The following is a 6,181-nucleotide window of genomic DNA, read 5'->3' as shown; positions in this document are numbered from 1 at the left end:
TTTGATTCTGTCTATAGGTCAAATTTATCAAATTTGCCGCATGACACACGCTGTAACATGTCCCGTTTAGCCGGGTGGGAGGCTGGGAACGTGTGGTGATTGGGCCAGCCCCAAAAATGGTCCGTTTGGCCAACTATAGTTCTTCCTTTCCAATTTTACTGGTAGGCCCATGAAGAAACACAAGAAGGCCCGACCCATTGCTCCATGAAACCCAAGCTAGCTCCTCATCATCGATGGGGAAGGGATACCCACTCTCGGTTAACATGTATTGCCCCTCCGGCTGCACCTTCGCCCCCGAGAGACATGCCTCTGTCTCGGAGGCCCCCGAGTTCTGCTCAACGGATGAGATGTTTACGAGACCTACGGCGTCTGATTCATCATGTCGCTGTCGTCCTGGTCGCCTCCCAGGACGCTTGAGATCACAACCCTCTCCTTCCCTATCAAGCGGCAACCTATCCACCACTTTCACGCGCGCGTTGTTCCTGCCGGCCGCGACACCTTCCTCCTCAACTACACTAGCTGCCTCATGGCCAGGGCTGCCGTGGTAGGGCGCTGGGGGTGCGTCCCGTCCCCCCAAGCCGAGCACTGTCTCCGACGGATGCTCGGCCGACCTCTGCCGCCCATACCTCACCGTTAAACGCTTCGGCATCTATGAAGGCGCCTGTGAGAGCAAGCGGTGGGATGACCTCTTCGATCTCAACTTCGACAAGGCGCAACCCAGGTATGTGCCCGAGTGCGCCAAGCATGTGCTTGCGTAGCTCTACTATGAGCACCTGTATGACTACGACGAGTTCACCAACAATAGATCGAGCTCGCGGGGCAACAGGAAGAAGTGGAAGAACCACACAGGAGTCGATCCAGACGATCATTGCTCGATCTCTATTTCACAGGGTGAAGGGAGGTACCATCCTGGTTCTGTCAAAGAGATGGATGATGTGCAGGCTTCCGGCGTTAGAAGCAGCTGGAAGAGGAGAAATCAAAAAGGCGACAGAATGGCTTCTAGTGAGCGCCATGCTAACAACGATGGCAACACCGGGAAGAATGCAACATATGCTGGAGCTTGGTAGCTGAAAAGGAGAAAGCTTGATATAGAGGTTAGCAAAGTCGATCAGGTCTATGAGAAGTGTGATAGTCGATTGCATGGGGACGCCATGTTGCGATGCATTCGCTGCAATAAAGGGTAGCAAATGCATTGCTTAGCACCTTCGATCAAGAGTGTGCCTCCAGGGAATTGGTATTGCTCAGACTGCATGAAGTTTTAAAGTGATTGTTTTGGGTTTGTGGAGAGGAGGAAGACCAATCTCTTTGATACTTTCCAGCAATTTGATAAGAAGGTGAGAAGGATGTGGTTCGGGCAAAGGCCTCCTAGCCATGTTCAAGTCAAGAAGCAGTTTTGAGAAATTGTGGAGGGAAAGGCAGGGGAGCAGAAGGTCATGTATGGGAGTGACATGGCCACTTAGTTTTATGGAAGTGGGTTTCCTCGCCTTGGTCATCTGGTTCTACCATAAGTGGATCCAGATATGTGGTAGAAGTATTGCTCCATCCCATGGAATCTGAGCTATTTTCTCAACCTGCCTGGTTCTGTTCTTCGGACTGTACATGACAAAATTCCTAGTGTACTGGTCGCGTGGCTATACCTACAGATGATGTTGTTCTCATCATTTTGCTGGCATATTGAGGAACATTGTTTTTATTCAATCAATTATGTACATTGGTAAGCTAATCCAGCATGAATAGCATGTTGGATATGTGTTACCTTTTTTTTTATCTTTTCTATTATAGTTTGTGTGTCACACATTTTTATTCATATTTTTGTGTTATTGATTGTTGATTAGTAGGTCAATAATTTTTTTATGTGAGGGTTGCAAGAGATTTTGTTACGTTATGCATTAATTTTTTGTTAAGCTTGTATTCACGTGGGGTTACCTTTGTAGGGTTCCAATTTCCGCCGCTCCCGAATAGAGTTCCCGCCATCCCGCCGCCGCATGTGGCTCTCATCGCTGCTAGAACCAACACCGTCAGCACAGGGTGGTACGGGCGGATATGAACTCATCAGCGCACTCCCGTATAACACTCTCCTCTAGGTCCTCGCGTGTCTGGGCTCCACCCGTGTCACTGCATGCACCGACAACCTCGTACGCTAGTGGCACGATCTCTGGATCAGCCTCCCGGGGCTCACCTTCTGCGACGTCCCAACAAGTGCGATAGAAGAGGAACTTGCCCACGTCGTTGGCGATGCATACGAGCCCGTCATAGTCCTCGACATCCGTGTCGTCAGGACTAGCCCACCGGAAGCGGCAAAGTTGGATGACGTTAATGCCAAGAAGTTGTTGCACTACGCCATTTGGCTCTTGCTGAAGGAGCTTCTCTTCATCGTCCCGCCAGGACGCGTCTGATTCTCCATTCCTTCCTTCTGCCGCGCCACCTCCATTGAGCTAGACACGTATTACCTTCGCATCTAGCCGCCGGATAGCCAGCTCATCCCAGTGGTCGAGAGGCTGTCTCTCTCCAAAAACATTGTCAACGTAGGCACCTTTCTCAAGAATTGCCTAAGGTTGCTCGTGCTCAGGGTCACCTTCCACGGGGTCGGGTCTGCCATGCTCGAAGAGGCGCTCACCGCACTAGAAGCAGCCGTGGCGCTTGGACTCATACTGTCCCTCCTAGGCATGCAACCCAACCTTTATAATGGGGGACACATTGCCTAAGGAGCTCAATTTGTGTCCCTTCTCGCTGTCGCAGCAAGGGTCTCTCCACAAAAGCTCATCCCTCTCAACAGCTTCAATGAATATTTTATAGTTGGGTTACCATGATTTCCCCGCACCACGTCTACTAAGATATGGTTGTGCTCCGCCTGCATCACACAGGTGTAGCAAGGTGTATTCTTATCCCTTGAGAGGTTGTCCCTCCAACGCTACCGCTGCAGCATCCTCCATCTTGCCACCATGGTCGACCGCTGCCCATGTGCTCAAGGTGAACGCAGATAGTTCCGCACAAGAGGTTATAGTCTGCTTAACGTCGTTACAGGAGCTTGCGCTTGGTGTCTGTGAAGGGCAATGTGAGGGCATTGATATTGAGACTGCAGTGCTTATGCAACTAAAGCTCATTGTTGGTGCCGACTCGGACCTGAGCGTGCCCATCTAGGCATCAATGGTGGATAAGGTCTCATATTGGTTTTCATATAGAAATTTGGATCTTATATTTGGTCTTTGGTCACTTTAGACCCTGAGGGCAGAGACGATAGAGAACTACAAATAGAAAGACAAGGGGCTCACCAAATAAGGGAAAGATGCATGGTCGCGGACCCCTCATGTTCATGTCCTATCTTTGCAAATATCTGCTCAGGTATGTCTCTTCTTCAACCTATATTTTTCACGTGTGTTCCTATTTTTCAATTACCTTGAATTTTTTATTTCTCAAATAAATTTTTATCAGTTGCATGCTATTTAGGATATGTTCTTCTGTGGCCAGATTGTTCTATCGTTTGGCTTGACTATTTACTTGTACAAAAAAGTGGAGCGAGGGATAGAGCATGACACTTTTCACATGAAGTATGTCAAGGAGTGCATGTGTGTGTGAGAGAGTATGTGGGTGCATCAGTGGAGTGTATCTATGTTGCGTTGTGTAACTTGTGTTTTGCGAGTGAGAGAGTGGGGTGTGATAAATAGAAACAAATAGATAAGTGGGCCCACATAATGTGTGTTAATATGCCTGTGCGTGCAATAGAGAGTAAGAGCATCTCCAGTCAAAATGTTTTTGGAGCCAAATTTCCAACACTTAAAAGTGCTTCTTGGGGCACAAAAAACATCCAACTCCAATGGGTTCCCTAAAATAGGGCACTTTCAAACATGCGAACAATGTTTTGTAAAGGACATTACATTGATCATTTTAACATTTAAACATCAAAACATTGCAACAATTTAACCCTAAACACAAAGTACATACTACGAATTGATCACCCTAAATAAAAAAAAGATCATTACAAATTCAAGCAGTCTTCCTCGCAAGTAACCACTGCATACTTCATTCATCATGTCTCTCTTTTGCCAAGATGCAAGTGCGATATACATCTGATTTAGAACATCTTATAAAATGACGGATCCCAGCATGCTTTGAGTTGTTTATGTCTCATCACACCCCATGAACCCCTAATTAGCAAAACAAAAGTCTGAAAATGGGGCTTCCATGATTCTTATGTCGGCATCGGCGAACGCATGGCTGCAGAAGCTTGATTTGCTTCCAGAGACAACGCTAATGGCGTGCCATGTAGGCAAATTTGAGATGTTTGTGAGGTGGCTAAACTAGACATCTAGCTAAATGTGTGTAATGCACGAAGATATATTCTATCTCAACATGCCAAACTAAACATATTTCTTGCATACTACGTGTCAAAGATACAAAATAGTGATGTAGATATAATATATTTGATCATATTTATCTAGTAAGCGACCAACCACGGATAATAAATGCCGGATGAGTTTTTTTATTAGTTGTTTCTTTCTTTAGGACAAAAAATCGCCCATGTACTTTTTTCACTTAACAATTACTACTATGCCAAGAAGATCAGCCATGCATTGGAAGAGACCATCCAAGAAGAAGAGGCAACACAAGACAAGGAAGATCTCAACACAAGACATCTGGCACCTACTTGCCGGGCTCTCGGTGTCCTGTAGCTAGCTGGCCTAGCATCCGTATATCCATGCAAATGTAGCTGCATGATGCACCCAAAGCTCATCATTAATGGCAACCATTCAATAGAGTAATTGAGTAGTCCCTCCCAAAAAGGTCCTGCAAATATGCAGCGCAAGGATCCGATTATTTTTCATTATAGGTGCATCCACATGCGTGCTTTTATAGCAACCAATTTGTATGGCGCAAAGACCCAATGGGCTACCACGATGATTGACTCCACTCGTACTCTTCTTGTAGGCCCCGAACTGTGCAATGTATCGAGCCGATGGTCATTGACATCGGTCGCCCCCATGGGCATACGCTTCTTGGAGGCGCCAGTTTCGAGTCGCATAAACCGTCTAGAGGCACTGCATGGGGTGGTCCTCGAGCAGACACAAATGAGGCAGTAATGCGGTGCTTTAATACGATGGTTAGTATGGTTGAGATTGGTATTACAGCTCGCGGAGACATCCTCGCAGCTAACCATCACATACTTCATTGAACATGTCTTGCATCTTCTCAGAACCAAGTGCGATAAATATTTAACACTACATTTTTGCTTCCATTAGTGTGTCTGTGTACCTGCTCGTAGTCATGGGGCCAACATGGTGGCAACCGGTAGCTGTTTGAGCGGTCTAGTTAGAGGAGAATATGGATTGTCCTGAGTAACATGATCTTCTGTCGGCATGAAGAATAAATCTTAGAAATATCTTTAACATATTTGATTTTTAGTTTGCGCACTAGAACAATATCATGTTTTACTACAATTTATTATTATATTAATATCTAAGATTTTTTATTGTTCTATTTATTTCATGTTTCTTGCTGAGATGTTGTTATTTACACATCTTTAATTCTCCTTACAACGGAATATGCCATTTATTTTGTAATGAACAATGAATGAAAGTTGGATAGTTTTTACCCGAAGATTGGCCAACAGCTTATGTCAAATTATGATGCTATATATAGACAATATTATTCATCACCGATCCTCAATGGTGTGACACTAGTCAAAATACTAGTGGCATGCCACTTGCACATGGTCGGTATATCATTATGAAGCCCCATTTGCGGATTCATAATTCTACACCTCAAATATCACAAACTTGCAATTTAATCCCTTTTTGTTTGATAAAAAATTCTTTTTATAAACGGGTGCCAAATGATGTCCAAATAAGTCAGAAGTTTGCGTGGAGTCTTGCTATAGTATTCCAATGCCCCACACGAATTTTCCTCCAATTCCGCATTCATTTCATACTAGACTGATCGATCAAATAATAGTCAGTTAAATAATGAAGCAAATTTCACAAATACAGCTGCCGTGGGCCTTTTCCCTCTCTTCCAAACCACAAGGCAGCCCCCTAGCCAGCCCATCTAGACCTCCCTAGCATAGCCCAACACAACCCCAAAACCCCTACCTTATTTGGATAGGCCCACCTACCAATTGGGGTTTTCTAACCTTACGCGTCATCCCCATCAACATCTCTCTCTCTCTCTCTCTCTCTCTCTCTCT

The 6,181-nt window shown here is 45.4% G+C and overlaps 1 pseudogene; it reads left to right on the top strand.

The window, feature by feature from the left end:
- Nucleotides 1–379: 379 nt before the first annotated feature.
- On the top strand, nt 380–1,718 carry LOC123176156 (lysine-specific demethylase rbr-2-like; annotated as a pseudogene).
- The last annotated feature ends 4,463 nt before the right edge of the window (nt 1,719–6,181 follow it).

Source organism: Triticum aestivum, unplaced genomic scaffold, assembly GCF_018294505.1.
Source record: "Triticum aestivum cultivar Chinese Spring unplaced genomic scaffold, IWGSC CS RefSeq v2.1 scaffold191205, whole genome shotgun sequence".
Taxonomy (NCBI): domain Eukaryota; kingdom Viridiplantae; phylum Streptophyta; class Magnoliopsida; order Poales; family Poaceae; genus Triticum; species Triticum aestivum.
This window is presented reverse-complemented; position numbering and strand designations above follow the sequence as displayed.